This window comes from Lithobates pipiens, unplaced genomic scaffold (genome assembly GCF_037356315.1).
Source record: "Lithobates pipiens isolate NorthernLeopardFrog02 unplaced genomic scaffold, aLitPip1_a1.2 Scaffold_23, whole genome shotgun sequence".
NCBI classification, from domain to species: domain Eukaryota; kingdom Metazoa; phylum Chordata; class Amphibia; order Anura; family Ranidae; genus Lithobates; species Lithobates pipiens.
In genome coordinates, this window is record NW_027507785.1 from 190,078,925 (window position 1) to 190,101,020 (window position 22,096).

The window sequence follows — 22,096 nt, forward strand, 5'->3', positions numbered from 1 at the left end:
GTCCATCGGGAAGACCGTCAGATCTAGTCTGTCAAAGTCTGGTCGTGTGTACGCAGCATTACACTTACCTGACAGTGCTTTCGGGCATATAGTGCATACCGTGCTAGTGATTGTTTTTCTGTACAACACCAACACCAGAGATGGGTGGAGACTAGGATGAGCTTCGTGTTCGAGTTGAACGCACGAAATCCGAACACTTGGTCCGTTCGCGTCAAAATTCGTGTGCTGCTCACGGCCCACAATGCACTGCGATGGCGCAGTGCATTGCTAGCTCATGATTGGCCAAGCATGCACTGTGACCCCGCATGCTTGGCCAATCGCAGCGCCAGCAGCGAGGAGAGCCATGATTGGCCACAGGCAGGATGCCTGTGGCCAATCATAGCTCAGGCTGTGTAGTGCACGCCGCACACTATATAAGGCCGCCATTGAGGCGGCCTCGTGTAGTGTGTTGGCATCTGAAGCAGTGGGTGTTCTGTGTACCTTCAACACAGTTACACACCAAACGTTTTTGGCTGATTTCCTATCTTGCTCTTGTGTAGTGGTTATTGTCTGTGCCCTGACCGCAGTATACACCACTATATTCACCTCACCTGTATAGCTAGTGATCTATCTTTAATAATAGAGCTTGCAGTCAGTAGTGTTAGGAGATAGTGCATGCTGTCTGCGTGCTCTGTACCCAGTACATACCGCTATAATCCACCTACATAGCTGTTCTCTATTTGAGCCCAATTGCCATCTGCAGGAGTTATTGGAAGTTGTGTGTGCCTCCAGCACAGCACAGTATACATCTGTATATACCCCTTTATCTCTGCTGTTTTCTGGTTATTGTCTGCGTGCCCTGACCACAGTATACACCGCGATCTTCACCTCACCTATATAGCTAGTGATCTATCTTTAATAATGGAGCTTGCAGTCAGTAGTGTTAGGAGATAGTGCGTGCTGTCGGCGTGCTCTGTACCCAGTACATACCGCTATAATCCACCTACATAGCTGTTCTCTATTTGAGCCCAATTGCCATCTGCAGGAGTTATTGGAAGTTGTGTGTGCCTCCAGCACAGCACAGTATACATCTGTATATACCCCTTTATCTCTGGTGTTCTATAAAAAAGGCATCTGCAGGAGTTAGTGGGTGTTGTGTGCCTCCAGCACAATATAAACTACCCAACTGCTGTTTTACCCAACTCCCTTCAGGCCATTACCATGTCTGGAAGGCCAGCAAGGAGAGGCAGACAGGCGCGAGCCGATAAAAGAGGGCAAGCAGGCTCTGTGTCTAGAGACAACAGTGCTGGTCATGGACGCGGTGCATTGTCATCAGCACATGGCCATGGGACATGCTTGTCCTTCTTTTCGGCAGCTGGACATGTTGAACCGCAACATGCCAACGACTTGGTAGAGTGGATGACCAAGCCCTCTTCATCCTCCTCATCCTCTCTCACCCAGTCTCAGGGTAGTAGCAAAGCAGCTGCCAACGCATCGTCTTCCCTCCTCTCAATGTCATCATCAGTGACTCCTTCCCTAGACCCACCACGTCCTCCTGAGGAGTCTCCTGAACTCTTTGAGCACAGTGTTGGGTACATGCTCCAGGAGGATGCCCAGTGTTTTGTGGGCTCTGATGATGACACTCAGCTAGAGGAAGGCAGTAGCGTGAGCGCAGACAGAGGGGATGCTCAAGAAGGACAGCAATCTGGCAGTCATGTTCCACAAGCTGCAGCATACTGCCAGGTTTGCTACAGCGATGAAGAGGGAGGGGATGATGAGGCACTGACTCCACGTGGGTGCCTGGAAGGAGGGAGGAGGAGGAGGAAGAGGAGGAGGAGGCACATGTCCAACGAGGCAGGATGCCCTCCTGGGGCCAGCTTAGGGGCAGCACACCAACTGAATCACACCGCAGAGCTCCGCCTGTGCAGAGCGCTGCCTCTGCGCGTTATTCTAAAAGTTCTTTGGTGTGGGCCTTTTTTGAGACGAGTGCATCAGATCGCACCGCTGCTATTTGCAACATATGTCTCAAGCGTATCTCACGTGGCCAAAACATCAGCCGCTTGGGCACCACATGCTTGACCAGACATATGTTGACCTGCCATGCAGCTCGTTGGCAAGCGTACCTCAAAGACCCACACCAAAGAACAAAGCGGACCTCTCCCACTAGACCTTCAGTCCTCTCTGAAACCTGCTCTGAGAGGAATGAAGGTGTAGAATTAGGTGTGTCACAGCCAAGTGCTTCCGGGAACTCTGCTAGTGGTACACCCACGTCCGATTATAGCAGGCAAATGTCCCTGCCCCAGCTGCTGGACCGGCGGAAGAAGTTTACTCCCAGCCATCCACATGCCCAGCGGTTGAATGCTAGCTTGGCTAAATTGCTAGCACTTCAACTGCTGCCTTTTCAGTTGGTAGACTCGGCCCCCTTCCGTGAGTTTGTACAATGTGCGGTTCCTCAGTGGCAGGTCCCCAAACGCCACTTTTTCTCACGGAAGGCGATTCCGGCTCTCTACCGGCATGTGGAAGGCAATGTCCTTGCCTCACTGGACAGGGCGGTCAGCGGTAAGGTGCATATTACCGCTGTCTCATGGTCCAGCAGGCATGGACAGGGACATTACCTGTCTTTCACGGCCCATTGGGTCACTCTTCTGGCTGCTGGGAAGGATGCAGGACAAGGTGCAGTAGTGTTGGAGGTTGTTCCGCCACCACGCCTCCAAAATGCTACTATTGGTTGTGACACACCTCTCTCCTCCACCCCCTCCTCTTCTTCTTCCTCCATGGCCTCTTCCAGTGCTCTGTCCTCGGAACCAGCGGTGCTCCGTAGGCGTTCCAGGGGCCAGGCAAGTACGCAGGCAAAGCGCTGGTTTGTTTGAGGGCGGATGTTTTGTCAGCTCTGCAGGGGCAGGCCGAGAGGTGGTTGATGCCACGCCAGCTTAAGCCAGGAATGGTGGTTTGCGACAATGGCACCAACCTCCTCTCCGCCCTCCGACGGGGACAACTGACCCATGTGCCCCGTGTAGCTCACGTCCTTAACCTGGTGGTGCAGCGGTTCTTGGGCAGGTACCCCGGCTTACAGGATGTCCTGAAGCAGGCCAGGAAAGTCTGTGTGCATTTCCGCCGATCATTTAATGCCTGTGCTCGGCTGGCTGAGCTCCAAAAGGAGTTGAACCTGCCCAAGAACCGCCTTATATGTGACATGCCCACCAGGTGGAACTCAACGTTGGCCATGCTGCAGCGGCTGCACACGCAGCAGAGGGCCATCAATGAGTACCTGTGTGACTACGGCACCAGGACAGGGTCAGTGGAGCTCGGTTTTTTCTCACCACGCCAGGTTAAGAATATGAAAAAACAATTGGACAGCTATGCTATTAAAATGGATGAATTAGAAAATAGATCCCGTAGGGATAATATCAGGATGCTGGGGTTACCTGAGAAAAGCGAAGGCCCTGACGCTATAAAATTTTTGGAGTCTTGGTTTGTAGATATGTTCGGAAAGGAAGGTTTCTCACCTTTTTTCTCGATAGAACGAGCCCATCGGTTTCCCTTTAGAGCCCCGCTGCCCGGAGGGCGTCCCAGACCCATGCTGCTGAAGCTCTTTAATTACAAGGACAAGGTGACATTAATGCGCAAGGCGAGGGAGTTGGGAGACATCTCCTTTAAAGGTTCAAAGATTTCACTCTATCCAGATTACTCTCCCGAACTGCAGAGACGTAGAGCGGAATTAAAGCCACCCTGCAGTCATATAAAGTACCGTATGCACTTTTATATCCAGCAAGACTGCGGGTGACGACCCCGGATGGGGTACAGATTTTTGACTCTGCAGATGGGGCATTACATTGGCTGGAAGCTAATAGGGCGTCCTTACAGAATACCCAGGGGGAAAGGGAGGGTAGATAGCAAGGGAGGGGGGTGGTTATAAAGCTGATTGACAAATACTTAGTCGGATTTGGAAGTTAAGTGATGGTAGGATGGGGGGGAGACAACGGGGTGGTGTTTGTGAGTGTGGGTAATAGGTGGGTTATGGATGTTTCGGTCACGTTAAACTCCCGTAGGGAGCACCTTGATAGGTGGAGGGAAGGGAGGGAGGGGGTGGTATCAAATGGGAGGGTAGGGTGGGTTGTGGGACGAGGGGGGTATGGGGGGATGGTGCGGGTGGGAGGGGAAAAGTGTTTAAAAAAAGAAATCACGTGAAGGGAAATTTAGAATATAGCACGATAAAAGCACAAGAGAACAGGATAAATAATTCTAAGTATTATTACAAGGTATCACATATAAGGGTTAAATTTAATCTTAAGCCACCAATACACAAAGTATGGAAAAGTCAATGGATGATGAAATTAGTGATGGCGCACTTTTTGAATATTGGTACACTGGTAGGCTCTATATATTACAAGCATTATCTATATTTGCATCATTTAGCTGCGCGGCATTCTCCACTTGTTAGCCTGTTTTCCTTACTGCTTGATTGCGCAGATGACACAGGCTAAAATTCTCAATATTGGGTCCTGGAATGTGAGGGGCCTGGGCACCTCGGTTAAAAAGGCGTCAGTTTTTGCTATGTTGGAGAGATTGGACGTTGGTCTGGCCTGCTTGCAGGAGACTCACTTAACCAATATGTCTAAAATCCAACTAAATAATAGGAAATATCAACAGCAGTACCACTCAGTTTACTCCTCCTATTCTAGGGGGGTGAGTGTAATAATAAAAGGGGGTGAGTTTCTCCTGCAGACAGGTCAGTATAGACGAGTCGGGTCGATATGTTTTTTTGTACGGTAAACGAGAGGGTAGCTATTGCATTCTGGCAAATATATATATACCCCCACCGTTTAAAATGGAAGTCGTATATAAATTGATGGAATTTATTGGGGATAAAGAAGGTATCCCGATTATAGCGTTGGGAGACTTCAATGAAGTTCTTGACGTAAATTTTGATAGGTTCCCCCCCAAGGTGCGGCCCCGGGATGCGGGAGAAACCAAGCTGAGCTGCTTTCTGAAGGAAATAGGGCTAATGGACCTGTGGAGAGAGCGATACCCGAGAGTCAAACAATTCTCATGCCTGTCAGGATCCTATGGTACCCTTTCTAGGATAGACATGGCTATAGGAAATGCAGAAATGGCACAAAATATAAGGGACATAGAATATATGCCTAGAGGGATCTCAGACCATTCCCTGGTAAGGGTAGCTTTAAATACAGGGGTGAAAAAAATTCAAGTGGGCTGGAAGATCAGTCCATTTTGGCTGGAACTCATGACGGATGAAGTGGAGGTTAAACTAAGACTACGAGAGTTTATAAGTCTTAACGCAGGCACCGCACCAACTAGCGTAATCTGGGATACCTTAAAGGCCTTTCTTAGGGGTATACTGATCCAGCAGGTAGCAAGAATGAAGCGAAAATCTAGGTTGTGGGAGGAGAGTATTAGGAAGGAACTGTTAGAGGCAGAAAATAACTATGTAAATGATCCAACCCCAGTGAAACAAAAAATATGGTTAAATAAACAACAAGGTTATAAAACAGCAATTATAAAAAAAGAAGAAAGTAAACGAATATTTTTGAAACAGCGTTACTTTGGAGAAGGAGAGGGAGTGGGTAGATTGCTAGCACAGCTGGTTAAAACAAATTCCCCCCCCCTCAGTCATTTCCAGTATTAGAACCTCAAATGGGGTATTACATCGTAGGGGAGAGGAGATAATAGAAACCTTTGGAAATTTATACAGGGAGCTGTACCGGTCACAAGGAATTGGGGAGGAAGGGGAAATGGATAGATTCCTGGAAGGCCTAGAAATGGCGACTCTCACTCGGGAGGAAAGGGAAGCATTAGACGCACCGATAACCATTAATGAATTACAACAGGCAGTGGCTGGGATGCCTAATCAAAAGGCCCCAGGCCCGGATGGGCTCCCGGTAGAAATATATAAATACTATGGAGAATTGCTGATCCCAGAGTTGTTTAAGACACTGACGGATATAGTGGAGGGGGGACAACTACCTGTATCAATGACTGAGGCAACTATTATAGTGATCCCCAAAGCGGATAAGGATCCGCTGGAAGTGGCCTCATATAGGCCAATTTCGTTATTGAATTCGGATGAAAAAATCTTAGCCAAGGTACTTTCAAACAGGTTGAATCAAGTCATTGCTAAGTTAGTACACCCAGACCAAACGGGATTCATCTTGGGAAGATCCACCAGTATGAATATTAGAAGGACTTTTTTAAATATGCAGATCCCCTCAGAGAACATGGGGACGAGTGGGCTATAATGTCTTTGGATGTAACAAAGGCTTTTGATAGCCTAGAGTGGAAGTATCTTTGGCGGGTGCCGGAGAAAATAGGAATGGGTCCCTCCTTTATTGGCTGGGTCAAAAGGATGTATAATGCCCCTAGTGCCAGGGTAAGGGTTAATGGTAGATATTCTGAAAAGATCGAAATGAGCAGAGGGACAAGGCAAGGTTGCCCTTTGTCTCCTCTGCTCTTTGCGCTGGCCATAGAGCCATTAGCAATAGCGATTAGGGTCAATCCGGGGATTAAGGGATTCCAAAGAAGGGGAGAGAGACAGGAAAAGATTGCATTATACGTGGACGACGTTTTACTTTTTTTGGGAGACACTGGTCCATCCCTGGAGCAGGCAGTTACCCTAGTAGAAGGTTTTGGAAAATTTTCAGGGCTGGCTATAAACTGGGGGAAGTCCGAGCTGCTCCGAGTCGACTCCCCGGATGCTGCGGCTGCGCTGGGGGGGCTACAGGTGAGGGTGGTAGATGCTATGAAGTATCTTGGTATATATTTGACAGTGAACCCCGATCAGTATATTAATAAAAATTTAATTCCACTTTTGAATAAATTTAAGTGTAAGTGCGACGTCTGGAGTAAACTGCCGTTATCAGTAATGGGGCGTTGCAGCCTGATTAAGATGATTTGGATGCCACAGCTGCTATATGTTTTACATAACGCACCGGTATGGATATGTAAAAAATGGTTTAAAAAATTGGAGACCCTCTTCCGGGAGCTTATTTGGAGGAAAGGCACGGCCCGGATACGACTCCAGACGTTGCAGCTACCAATAGATAGAGGAGGCCTGGCGGTGCCACACCCTAGGAATTACTACCTGGCGGCGCAGCTGCAGCATTTGGCGGGTTGCGACTCGGAGCAGGGAAGAAATTTAAAAGGAGGGATTAGAATGATAGGAGCCCCACATGAATTTATCGCAGAGGCCCTGGAGGCAGACTCCTTTCAGTATAATAACTCGGTAACTAAAATGTTAGGTAAGATATGGAAAGTGGTGAAATTAAAAATGGGTTATACAGGACTCCCAGAATTTACACCTCTCTGGGATAATAAAAACTTACCAGAATTATCTATAATAGATAAGGTTAAAACGTGGGAACGGAATGGTATAACTAAATTGATCCAACTTTATGACGGCGGGGCCTTAAGGACATTTTCGGATCTAAAAAAGATCTATGATATACCACAACAATCATTTTTTAGCTACCTACAGGTGAGACACGCCCTAGCAGCACAGTTCGGGGTAAATACGCCACAGTGGGATAAAACACCTTTACTCTCGAACCTACTTACAATAGATAGGGCAAGTGGGTGTATTTCAGGAATATATAAGCAGCTAGGTATGAACCCCAACCAGGAAATTGATCATCCGAATTTGAAGAGGAAGTGGGAAGAGGATATAGGGGAAATATCAGATATGCAGTGGAGGAGAATAATGGAGCTGGGACCGGTGACGTCAGTCTCCCCCTCACAAAAGATCTCACAGCTGATGCTGGTACACAGGGCTTATTATACGCCTAAAGCCCCGTACACACGAGAGGACTTATGTCCGACAGACTTCCGAAGGAGTTCCGTCGGAGTTCCGACGGAGTTCCGACTGACTTTTCGGCGGAGCGTACCTGGCCACACACAATCACACTAAACTCCGACGGATTCGAACGTGATGACGTACGACTGGATTCGAATAAGGAAGTTCATAGCCAGTAGCCAATAGCTGCCCTAGCGTCGGTTTTAGTCCGTCGGAGTAGCATACACACGAGCGGATTTTTCGAAGGGGACCGGGTCCGGCGGAGTTCCTTCGGAAAAATTTGAAGCATGTTCCATATTCTAAAGTCCTTCGGACTTTGGCGAGTCAAAAGTCCGTTGCAGCCCACACACGATCGGATAGTCTGACGGACTCAGTCCTTCGGACTTTGGATGTTGAAAAGTCCGCTCGTGTGTACGCGGCATAAGAGATTATGTTTGTTTGGTAGGAGAATAGACGACAGGTGCCCTAGATGCCGGGGACAGGGAGACCTTTTGCACATGGTATGGCGCTGTCCGAAGCTATTTCGGTATTGGAGAGACGTGGTGGAGAGTATTAATAAGATCTTTAAGCTAGAACTGGTAATGGAATCGACCCTGTGTGTGCTGGGCTGTAGACAGGAGCAGAGAGAATGAAAAAATACTACGGTGGCAGTGGTACGCTGTTTATATCAAGCGCGTAGACTGATTGCGCAAAGATGGCAAGCGGAGAGAGCCCCTTTGGTGGGAGAGTGGACCCAAAGTATTAATGAACTAATATGGAAAGAGAAGACCCTATATGTAAAGAGAGGGAACCTTAGAGAGTGGAAAGAAATTTGGATGCCATGGATAAATGAGTTGGGATACCCTATAGATTAGAAGGAATGAGTAGAGGGAGATGTAGGTGCTATGGTGACGGCGCATTGCTGTTCCTGTGCCTTTGTGCGTGAAGGGGGAAGGGGGTGGTGGGAGGAGGGGAGTGAGGGGGTGGGGGAAGGGAGGGTAGGGGAGAGATGGGAAAAAGGATAAATAATAAAATTAGGCTGTTGTTGTGTAGCTGTATTTTAGGAAGACTTTAAATTTTTTGATGGAAAATGTAATAAAGAATAGTGAAAATAATAATTTATAAGCCACGATGATGAGGAATCATGCTGAGACATAAATGAGCTGCAAGGTGATTGAGCCTCTAGCAGATGATTTCTGATGTGGAAAAAAAAAAAAAAAGAACAAAGCGGACCTCTCCTTGCTCCTCATCAGCTGGCATCTCCAACCCCACTAGACCTTCAGTCCTCTCTGAAACCTGCTCTCAGAGGAATGAAGGTGTAGAATTAGGTGTGTCACAGCCAAGTGCTTCCGGGAACTCTGCTAGCGGTACACCCACGTCCGATTATAGCAGGCAAATGTCCCTGCCCCAGCTGCTGGACCGGCGGAAGAAGTTCACTCCCAGCCATCCACATGCCCAGCGGTTGAATGCTAGCTTGGCTAAATTGCTAGCACTTCAACGGCTGCCTTTTCAGTTGGTAGACTCGGCCCCCTTCCGTGAGTTTGTACAATGTGCGGTTCCTCAGTGGCAGGTCCCCAAACGCCACTTTTTCTCACGGAAGGCGATTCCGGCTCTCTACCGGCATGTGGAAGGCAATGTCCTTGCCTCGCTGGACAGGGCGGTCAGCGGTAAGGTGCATATTACCGCTGACTCATGGTCCAGCAGGCATGGACAGGGACGTTACCTGTCTTTCACGGCCCATTGGGTCACTCTTCTGGCTGCTGGGAAGGATGCAGGACAAGGTGCAGTAGTGTTGGATGTTGTTCCGCCACCACGCCTCCAAAATGTTACTATTGGTTGTGACACACCTCTCTCCTCCACCCCCTCCTCTTCTTCTTCCTCCATGGCCTCTTCCAGTGCTCTGTCCTCAGAACCAGCGGTGCTCCGTAGGCGTTCCAGGGGCTACGCAAGTACGCAGGCAAAACGATGCCATGCCGTGTTTGCGCTGGTTTGTTTGGGGGACAGGAGCCACACTGGGGCGGATGTTTTGTCAGCTCTGCAGGGGCAGGCCGAGAGGTGGTTGACGCCACGCCAGCTTAAGCCAGGAATGGTGGTTTGCGACAATGGCACCAACCTCCTCTCCGCCCTCCGACAGGGACAACTGACCCATGTGCCCTGTGTAGCTCACGTCCTTAACCTGGTGGTGCAGCGGTTCTTGGGCAGGTACCCCGGCTTACAGGATGTCCTGAAGCAGGCCAGGAAAGTCTGTGTGCATTTCCGCCGATCATTTAATGCCTGTGCTCGGCTGGCTGAGCTCCAAAAGGAGTTGAACCTGCCCAAGAACCGCCTTATATGTGACATGCCCACCAGATGGAACTCAACATTGGCCATGCTGCAGCGGCTGCACACGCAGCAGAGGGCCATCAATGAGTACCCGTGCGACTACGGCACCAGGACAGGGTCAGGGGAGCTCGGTTTTTTCTCACCACGCCAGTGGGGCATGATCAGGGATGCATGCACTGTCCTGTCACCATTTGAGGAGGCCACAAGGATGGTGAGCAGTGACAGTGCATGCATCAGTGACACTGTACCTCTTGTCCACCTCTTGGAGCATACGCTGCGTGGAATAATGGACAGGGCACTTGAGGCAGAACAGAGGCAGGAAGAGGAGGACTTCCTTGCCTCTCAAGGCCCCCTTTATCCAGACAGTGTTCCTGCTGTGCCACCCATCACACAGGAAGAGGATGAGGAGGAGGAAGAGGAGGAGGAGGATGATTGTGTCAGCATGGAGGTGGAGGCTGGCACTCAGCATCAGCAGCAGCAGTCTTGTAGGGATGATTTACAGTCCCAAGAAACACGTGGACTTGTACGTGGCTGGGAGGAGGTAGCTGCGGATCATGTTGCCCTTAGTGACCCAGAGGACTCCGGACCGAATGCCTCAGCTAACCTACGCTGCATGGCCTCCCTGATCCTGCAAAGCCTGCGGAAGGATCCTCGTATTCTTCGGATCAAGGAGAGGGACCATTACTGGCTGGCCACTCTCCTTGATCCACGGTACAAGGGTAAGGTTGCCGACCTTATCTTGCCATCGCAGAGGGAGCAGAGGATGAGACATCTCCGGGAGGCCTTGCAGAAAGGTCTGTGCAACGCGCTCCCAGAGACTGGGAGGTTACAAACTCCTGGTCCTGGACAACGTGTTGCTGAGGCATCGGTCAGAAGGAGCGGTGGAGAAGGTGGCCGTCTGACTGATACTTTCAGACAATTTTTTAGTCCGCAGCCCCAAGGTATGATCGGTTCCAGCACCCATCGCCAGCGTCTGATTTACATGGTGCAGGAATACCTAGGGGCAAGGTCAGACTTGGACACCTTTCCCACCGAAAATCCTCTGGCTTACTGGGTCTTGAGGATGGATCACTGGCCAGAGCTTGCACAGTATGCAATTGAGCTACTGGCCTGTCCTGCATCCAGCGTTCTTTCGGAACACACCTTCAGTGCTGCTGGTGGCTTTGTTACCGATCACAGGGTGCGCCTGTCCACCGAATCAGTTGATCGACTGACCTTCATCAAGATGAATCAGTCTTGGATCACCCACAGCTACCAAGCACCTGAAGCTGATGTAACAGAATAATTTTTTTTCAAATACCACATCCCTTCAAGACTGCCTATGCTGATGCTGAGTGACTGTCCTGTTATGTTGATTGTATATCCTCTTCCTCCTCCGCTGATATGTTGGAAGAACATTTCTGGTTCTGGTTGATGCCATCAGCCCAATTTTTCTGCCCCTGTTTAACAGGGGCGTTTAAGTACAATTTTTGATGCAATGCTTTGCAGCAGGGCTAATTCCTGCAATAAAACTAGAGTATATGGCAGAGGTTTCAGTGTGGTGGCACCAGCACCAGTGCCTAAGGCCCAATTTTTCTGCCCCTGTTTAACAGGGGCGTTTAAGTACAATTTTTGATGCAATGCTTTGCAGCAGGGCTAATTCCTGCAATAAAACTAGAGTATATGGCAGAGGTTGCAGTGTGGTGGCACCAGCACCAGTGCCTAAGGCCCAATTTTTCTGCCCCTGTTTAACAGGGGCGTTTAAGTACAATTTTTGATGCAATGCTTTGCAGCAGGGCTAATTCCTGCAATAAAACTAGAGTATATGGCAGAGGTTGCAGTGTGGTGGCACCAGCACCAGTGCCTAAGGCCCAATTTTTCTGCCCCTGTTTAACAGGGGCGTTTAAGTAAAATTTTTGATGCAATGCTTTGCAGCAGGGCTAATTCCTGCAATAAAACTAAAGTATATGGCAGAGGTTGCAGTGTGGTGGCACCAGCACCAGTGCCTAAGGCCCAATTTTTCTGCCCCTGTTTAACAGGGGCGTTTAAGTACAATTTTTGATGCAATGCTTTGCAGCAGGGCTAATTCCTGCAATAAAACTAGAGTATATGGCAGAGGTTGCAGTGTGGTGGCACCAGTGCCTAAGGCCCAATTTTTCTGCCCCTGTTTAGCAGGGGCGTTTAAGTACAATTTTTGATGCAATGCTTTGCAGCAGGTCTAATTCCTGCAATAAAACTAGAGTATATAGCAGAGGTTGCAGTGTGGTGGCACCAGCACCAGTGCCTAAGGCCCAATTTTTCTGCCCCTGTTTAACAGGGGCGTTTAATTAGAATTGTTGATGCAATGCTTTGCAGCAGGGCTAATTCCTGCAATAAAACTAGAGTATATGGCAGAGGTTGCAGTGTGGTGGCACCAGCACCAGTGCCTAAGGCCCAATTTTTCTGCCCCTGTTTAACAGGGACATGTAATTACAATTCTTGATATAATATTTCACAGGAGGGCCCCTTCCTGTGCCCACCCAGAGTAACGGGGAGGACTTATAGTGTTGTGGCACCAGCACCACAACCACCAAAGGTCAATTTTTCTACCACTGTTCAACAATGGCATGTAATTACAATTCTTGATATAATCGTTCATAGCAGGGCGCTCCAGCGCCCACCAAGAGTCACTTTGAGGGCTTACAATGTTGTGGCAAAACCAACACCTTGTTCCGCCATTTCTGAAGAGCATATAGGGCAGGCCCCTACTTTCAAACATCCAACTTACAAACATCTCCTACTTGCAAACGGAAGGAGACAACAGCAAGTGAGATGAAAAAAGATGGACGACAAAACAAATTATACAGGGGTGATAACCCTTCCCTATGTTTTCCAAAAAGCTTAAAAATAGTTTTTTGACTGGAGCTACACTTTAAAAATGTACCAGTTGAAAATTACAAACAGATTCAACTTAACACAACAAACCTACACAGTCCCTGTCTTGTTTGCACCGCCTGTATACTGCTGTTCTGAGTATATAGGGCCTGGGGGCCACACGCATTTCCTTTTTTTAATATGGGTACAGGGTTCCCCTTAATATGCGTACAAGACCCAAATAGGCTGGTAATGGGCAGGGAGGGCTACCCATGCCATTTTTCTCAATGATTTTCAACCATATTGCAGGAACCAGATATAACATTAAAACCGCAAGCAGTTTTAAATGGTGTTATTTCCGTTTAATGTCATTTTGTGCAGGGACTGTTCTAAACACGGGAAACATGTGGCACTTCACAGGCATACTACAGACACCCCACAGGCACCATATTTAAAGGAATATTGCACTTTTTTTTTCACTTTAATTGTCAGTAAAATCAGTGCTCCCGCCAAAACGGCCATTTTTAAAAACATTTTAGGCATTGACCCATGTCCCCTGGGGCAGGAGCCAGGTCCCCAAACCCTTTTTAGGACAGTATCTTGCATATTAGCCGTTAAAATTAGCACTTTCCATTTCGAACGTTCGAGTCCCATAGACTTCAATGGGGTTCTAACGTTCGTAACGAACGTGGGGGTCCGTTCGAAAGTTCTGGTACGAACCGAACCGGGGGGTGTTCGGCTCATCCCTAGTGGAGACCAGAACCCTGTCAGGCAGTGGGGTAACTAGAACCTTCAGGGCCCCGATGCAGGAAACCATGGCGGGCCCCCCCCCCCCCCGACCTCCGGACAGGGCTCTTTTCTCCGAGCCCGATGGTGGAACACCAGGGCCCAGTCCCAAGTGGGTGGCTGCATATAAAGGAACCGATTTAAAAAACATCAATTACAGCCACTGTGCCCATCAAACGCCACCACTGTACCATCTAATGCCACCACTGTACCATCAAATGTCACTACTGTGCCCATCAAACTCTGCCGCTGTGCCCATCAAATGCCACCGCTGTGCCCATCAAATGCCGCCTCTGTGCCCATCAAATGCTACCACTGTGCCCATCAAATGCTGCTACTGTGCCCATCAAATGCTGCTACTGTGCCCATAAAATGCTGCTACTGTGCCCATCAAATGCTGCCACTGTGAATCCCCACTGCCCGCTCACTGTCTGCCCGCCACTTACCCTGTCTTGGTGGGGCAGCGGGTAACGGCCATGAGCGGGGTCCTCCATGCAGCTACTGCCATCCTCATCTCCCGTCCTCTCCTCCTGATGGGCGTCCAATAGCTGTGTCTATCGTTTCAGCCAATCAAGTGATGGGTAAAAGACCCGCACACCTGATTGGTGGAGAGGCGGTTCAGTGTTAGGAAAGTGAATATTAATTCACTTTTCTAACACACCTGGGTAGACTGTGAGCGTCAAGCATGGCGCTCACAGTTCACCTATTTTGAAGCCTATTAGAGCCCATGGCTCTAATCAGGCGCTGCAAAAAAAAAAACCGCCGCTGTAATTCAGGCACCCGGCACCACAAAAGGGACCAGACACCTAAATATGGGGGTGGCAGCGGTGGCCATGGATAGATTCATGCTATGCTATGCATGAATCTATCCATTGGTCATAGAGGGGGTGGAACCTGTGCACCCTTTTGGATGCACCGCCACTGATAAACACATGCACACACACATGCATACATACACATACATATATGAACACACACACACATACATATATGCATGCTCTCACACACACATAGAAGCATGTTCACACACACACACACATACAAGCATGTTCACACACACACATACAAGCATGCTCACACACACACACACACATACATTAATGCTCACACACACACATACATGCTCACACACATACATACAAGCATGCTCACGCACACAGATACAAGCATGCACGCACACAGATACAAGCATGCTCGCACACACATACATGCATGCTCACACACACACACACACACATATATGCATGCTCACACACACACATACATGCATGCTCACACACATACATGCATGCTCACACACACACACACACACACATGCTCACACACACACACACACATACAAGCATGCTCACACACACACACATACAAGCATGCTCACACACACACACACACACACACATATAAGCATGCTCACACACACATACAAGCATGCTCACACACACACACACAAGCATACTCACGCACACACAAGCATGCTCACACGCACATACAAGCATGCTCACACACACACACAAGCATGCTCACACACACGCACATACAAGCATGCTCACACACACACAAGCATGCTCACACACATGCACATACAAGCATGCTCACACACACATACAAGCATGCTAATACATACATACAAGCATGCTCACACACATACATACAAGCATGCTCACACACACGCACATACGAGCATGCTCACACACACGCACATACAAGCATGTTCACACACACACACACACAAGCATGCTCACTCATACAAGCATGCTCACACACACACATACAAACACAAATACAGTAGATAGGCTTATTAAAGAAAAACAGCAGACATTTACCTCTTCCTGGCGGGTACTGCACTCTAGGGGGAGACAAAGAGCACACACTGCTTTCACTAAGCCTAATGTGAGGAGCTCCCGCACAGTGCCGATTTCAGTTCGATGATTCTGAGCTCCTCTCAGCCTCCCCTCCTATCCCAGAAGTACAGGGGGCCCTCGGGCCCCCTGCAGCAAGGGGCCTGGTCGCTATGGCGATCTTAGCGACCCCTATAATTCCGCCACTGCTGTCAGGTAAGTGGAAGTGTAATGTCTGCATGTGAGGTAAGTGTGGAGAGGGAGACTGGGAAAGAAGTCATGTTAGAAAATTACTTTGTCCGCATCAGCATAATTCATGTGTCAGAAAGTAGCATCCATTGCCTGAGAGGATATATCAGGACAAGTTTAAATAATGTCATGTTCAAAGTTACTTTTAGTCAATAAATAACGTTTAAAGTAATCACAAAAATCATGAAAAAATAGTTAAATCGTGAACGTTTGCACACACACACTATAAATGATAAAATGACCCCGTGTGATAAAAACTAAGCAAATGACAATACTGTGTAATGCCCTGTACACACAACCGGACTTTCCAGCAGACTAGGGTCCGAAGGACTTTTGGCGGCGTTTCGGCGGACTTTCCGAACAAACAGACTTTCCCACACATGACCGTACTTTCCGGCAGACTAGGTCCACCGGACTAAAGTCTGTTCATTTTGAACATGATGAGTTACGACGGGACTAGAAAAGTAAGTCAATCTCGCCCGCTTTTATCGGCGAGATTGACACGTTGCTAGCCCCATCGCCTGGTATGGATTTTAAGGGGAAGCCCCACGCCAAAAAAACGGCCTGGGGGTCCACCCAAAATCGATACCAGACCCTTATCTGAGCATGCAGCCCAGCTGGTCAGGAAAGGGGGTGGGGGCGAGCCAGCGCCCCCCCCCCCACCCTCTTGAGCCGTACCAGGCCACATGCCCTCAATATGGGGGTGGGTGCTGTGGGGAAAGGGGGCGCCCTGCAGGCCCCCCACCCCAAGCACCTTGTCCCCATGTTGATGAGGACAAGGGCCTCTTTCTGACAACCCTAGCCATTGGTTGTCGGGGTCTGCGGGCAGGGGGCTTTAATAAGGGGCCCCCAGATCCCGGCCCCCCACCCTATGTGAATGTGTATGGGGTACATCGTACCCCTACCCATTCACCTGAGGGAAAAGTGTCAATAAAAAAAAACACACTACGCAGGTTTTTAAAGTTTATTAGGCAGCTCCGGGGGTCTTCTTCTGACTTCGGGGTCTTCTCGCTGGGCTCCTCTGCTATCTTCTACTCTTTTGCCACTCTTTTGCTAGCAGAGGAGCCCGGCTTTCTCCTTCGTTGTCCTGGGGTCTTCTTCCAACTTCGGGGGTCTTCCAACTTCTCTGCGCTTTCCGGTTCTTCTCACCGGGCTCCTCCGCTATCTTCTGCTCACTTGCTGCTCTTTTTCTAGTGGAGGAGCCCAGCTTTCTCCTTCGTCGCCGTTGCCGTCTTCTTCTTTCTTCTTCTGTTCTTCTGATGTTGACATGATGCTCTCTCCCGTTGTAATGCCGTGGACATGGTGCGTGGTGACTTATATAGGCATAAGGGGTGGGGTCAACGGTTGATGTCACATGGTGACCCCTCCCCTTCTGACATCACGGCTCCAGCATCCCCAGGAATGTGACATCATAATGGGCGGGGTCATCGTGTGACATCACCTGGTGACCCCACCCCCTATGCCTATATAAGTCGCTGTGTACCGTTTCCATGGCATTACAGCGGGAGAAAGCATCATGTCAACATCGGAAGAACAGAACAAGGAAGAAGAAGGCGGCAATGGCGATGAAGGAGAAAACCGAGCTCCTCCGCTAGCAAAAGAGCAGCAAAAGAGCAGAAGATAGCGGAGGAGCCCAGCGAGAAGAACCGGAAAGCGCAGAGAAGTCAGAAGAAGACCCCTGAAGTTGGAAGAAGACCCCAGGACAATGACGGCGACAGAGGAGAAAGCCGGGCTCCTCCGCTATCAAGAGTGACAAAAGATAGCAGAAGAGCCCGGCGAGAAGACCACAAAGCCGGAAGAAGACCCACGGAACAGCCTAATAAACTACTTTAAAAACCTGTGTAGTGTGTGTTGTTTTTTTTTTAATTTACACTTTTTCCTTCAGGTTAATGGGTAAGGGTACGATGTACCCTATACTCATTCACATAGGGTGGGGAGCCGGGATCTGGGGGCCTCTTGTTAAAGGGGGCTCCCGGATTCCGACAAGCAGGGTTGTTGGAAAGAGGCCCTTGTCCTCATCAACATGGGGACAAGGTGCTTTGGGGTGGGGGCCCCTTGCCCAAAGCACCCACCCCCCCATGTTGAGGGCATGCGGCCTGGTACGGCTCAGGAGGGGGAGGGCGCTCACTTGTCCCCACCCCATTTCCTCACTGGCTGGGCTGCGTGCTCGGATAAGAGTCTGGTATCAATTTTGGGGGGACCCCCACACCGTTTTTTCAGCGTAGGGCCTTCCCCTTAAAATCCATACCAGACCAAAGGACCTTGGCGGGGCATTCCCTCTCGCGCTCGCTGCGATAGGAAAATGTGTTTTTTCTAGGGCTGTGGAAATTAAAGATTAATTGCTCGATTAATCGTTAATTCTTTTTGATCGATCAAAATACTCACCTCTCCGGACATGGACATCGATGTCACCGGTCTCCTCCCCCCTTCCCCAAGTGCCTCTGTCTGCTAACGAAGGGGGGAAGAGTCTGGTGACATCGAAGTTCTGATTGAACGTAATGCATACGGGCCCTACGGAACTAACACGATTGTCGGCTTTACATGCTGTGTTTTTATCATCTTTATGTGAGTAGTTTGTGTTTGAACACAAAAAATTACATCTTATACATAAGCGGTGAGCACTTAGATCTTTTCTTTCTACCCATGACCTGGCGTCCTTGCTGAGATCTAAGGAGACGTGAGAGAAGTTTATGGTCCGTGTTAACCCTTTTGATATCCGCTTGCATGATCACCTGTTTGCACAGGGGTCCATGCCATAAAGTGAGAGTAATCAGTTAGACCAGAGGTGGAGGGATGGTCACGCTACTGTGGGGAAAAAAATTACTTACATCAGTGCTACAGTTTGAATTTAAAACATATTTGTGTGAACTGTGAAGTTAAGTCGTGGATTGTGGAAACTAACTAGTGTCGGCTGATTGTATATAGTGTATACGACATTTACCACTGACTAATGCAGAGTTACAATGCAAGGAGATCAGCTAATCAGCTAGTAGTTGGACCTGTATGTGCATTATAATTAATTGAAATTAGTCGATTAATCAATTAAAAAATGGATTAATCGAACACAAATTTTAATCAGTAAGAGCCCTAGTTTTTTCTATTGCGGCGAGTGCAGGATGTACAGTACCATGTCAGCTAGGATAGGATCGCGCTGGAAACATTTTCGCAGGCAGGTGCTGTAGCTGCCCGCATGTCATATTTGGTCCGTCGGACCAGCATACAGACGAACGGGTTTCTCGCTAGAAGTCCAACGGGAAAATTTAAAACATGTTCTATTTCTAAAGTCCATCGGATTTTTGGCATGCAAAGGTTCGATGGGGCCCAAACACGACCTTTGCTGTCAAAAAGTCAGGTCGTGTGTACGTGGCATAAGACTCACAGTGGAAAGATCCAAATAGTTAAAACAAAAAAAAAAGTGTACAGAAACTTCATAAATCGTGAACAATTACTCACATATATAAATGTTGGAATGATCATATTTGAAAGTAAGAGAACAATTGACAGTACTATGAAACTCCTAGGGTAAAAATGTAAATAAAAGCATGAACCTGAATATCTCCACTAGAGGTTAAAAATTACCCATACACTATATATATTCTCAAATGCTATGATAAATGCACTGAAAACAGTCCAGTATAACACATGGGAGCTTTTTGTCGGAAATTCTGGCTGTGTAGGCTCCATTTGACATTTTCCATCGGAATTTCCGTCACACAAAATGTAGTTCTCAAATTTTCTGACAACAAAATCTGTTGTTGGAAATTCCGATTGTGTGTACACAATTCCGACGCACAAAGTTCCACGCATGCTCGGAATCAAGCAGAAGAGCAGCACTGGCTATTGAACTTAATTTTTCTCTGCCCGTCGTACATGTGTTGTACGTCACCGCGTTCTTATTGCTCGTAATTTCCGACCAACTTAGTGTGACCGTGTATATGCAAGACAAGTTTTTTTTTTTTTTTCAAGAAAGCTTTATTGAAGTATAGAGCAAAAAGGAAACAATATCATATCAAAATTACAGATGACATCTATCAGTACAGAACCTGATACATAGGGCCATACAAAATAGGCAAACAAGATATACTCACATCAAGGCCTACACAATTAAAACTCATGCTATTACATGTATTGCACCTATTAGCAATATAAGGGGAACATGAAAGATGTCTTCTTCGGAAAAAAACTTAAATAAAAACCAACGAGGAGAAGAGAAAAATAAATAAATAATAAAACATAAAACCGAAGATATGGTCATCTTTGCAGCCTGAATAGAAACCAAGGGTTCCATTTCAGATCATATGTAGGAATCGTATCCTGCAAGGTATGGAAAACCTTTTCTGTTAGCATCGTGTGATCAGTACGTGAAAGGACCTGGGCAAAGGGGACAACCGGTGTCTTCCAGTGAAGAGCTATCATCCAGAGCATAGCCACACATATCGAGTGGATCAGCCTCACCAGCAGCTTGGGGGTGTCTGGGGGGGGTCTGGAAAAGAAGGCAATGTCGGTATGTTAAGGTTAACGACCGACCGGCTAACGTATCAATTAACTTCAGTACCTCTTGCCAGATTGAATAAATTATCTCACATTCCCAGAATATATGACTAAGGCTGCCTAAATGATTGAAGCCCCTAAAACAGTAAGGGGGGGTGGTGAGGGGATATATCCTATGTAGACGTGTCAGGGTATAGTACCATCGGGTCATTAATTTAATGGCAGTTTCCCTAATCGTTAAAGATCTAGTGCATTTACACATATTATTCCAACCTTCCCTCCAGTCTATCGCATCCCCATCCAGTTCCAGCTCTGGTTCCCATTGGGTTCTATATTTCAGTGTCTGAGACTCATCCACCCCTTCCAGGGATTTGTATACTAAAGATACAAGACCCTTCTGTCCGGGGAGTTGAAACATAAATCTTCAAAGAGGGTAATCTGGTCTTGGATCGGGCTGCGATAGTGAGATAGAAAGAAATGCCGAATCTGCAAGTAGCGATAATATTCAACATCAGGGAGTTGATAGTGGGTTTGTAATTCTAAAAATGGGATAAATTTAGAGCCCACTACAAAGTCCCCTAACTGGGTAAGCTTGTGATCCACCCAAATGTGGAATGCCTCAGGGTGTGTATATGCTGGGGGAAACCTAGGGTCGCTCAAATAAGAGGCCCCTGAAGGAGTCGCGGAAATAAGGTTATATTTACTTTTGTATTGGTACCATAATTGCAGGCCATTTGTTACTATATTATTCTTCGTGCGCAGTGTGGTGGTTTGTTGGTGTGAGGACCACATAAGTCCAGGGAGATAAAACGGGGTGATAGATTCTCTTTTTCGAATTGAACCCAGGGTACCTTTGAGTTGTGAATTGACCACTGAGCTTGCTACATAAATCTGCAAGCCAAATAGAGCCAGATTTGGGGAACACCTAGGCCTCCTTTCTTCATAGATCGGTACAGGACGTCTTTGGTAAATCTGGGGGTTTTATCACCCCAAATAAATCGATTGAGATATGATTGGAGGCTGTGTAAATAGGATCTAGAGAGCCTGACAGGAAGGGAGCGAAATAAATATAACAGCCTGGGGAGGATAACCATCTTAAGGGCGGTAATCCTAGCAATAAAAGGAATATGTAGGGGGAGCCAATGTTTAAGCGTTTTCTTTTCAATTTAGAGATCAATGGGGGGGTAGTTGATATCGAAGAGTTTGCAGAAGTCTCCGGGCAAGCCTATACCCAGATAGGACAGGTGTGAGTTAGCCCATGTGAAGGAGTAGTTGTGCTTAATGTGATCTAGTTCATTGGGTGAATAACCCACTGGGAGAGCAGTAGACTTTGAGACATTAATAGAAAGTCCGGAAACCTTTGCAAAGCTCGATAACGTCCCAAATAGGTTGGGTAGGGAGATAAGGGGATTCGTTAAAAACATCAATACATCGTCAGCATACATGCAGAATTTGTACATCGAGTTACCTTTGGTATATCCAGTAATTTTCAATAGTGCTATTGCTAGAGGTTCAAGGGTCAGAGCAAAAATTAAGGGGGAGAGGGGACATCCCTGTCTGGTACCTCTGCCTATTGGGAAATAATCAGAGTTGCATCCGGGGAGCTTAATGCGAGTTTTAGGGTTACAGTAAAGGGCTTGAAATCCCACCAGAAATTCCCCTTGAAAGCCCATCCGAGGTATGAGATCATTAATGTAGGCCCATGAGACGCTGTCAAACGCCTTCTGTATGTAAAGGCTGAGTAAAAGGAGTTTTCGGGAGAATAAATTGGCATCTTGGATAATATATGTTGCTAAACGTTTGTTATCTGTTA

The 22,096-nt window shown here is 47.8% G+C and overlaps 1 protein-coding gene across 4 annotated transcripts in view; it reads left to right on the forward strand.

Annotated features, from left to right (window-relative positions):
* Window positions 1-22,096, forward strand: part of LOC143928076 (coagulation factor XIII B chain-like) — a 1,173,165-nt gene that overhangs the window by 732,591 nt on the left and 418,478 nt on the right. The gene's annotated exons all lie outside the window — the stretch shown is intronic.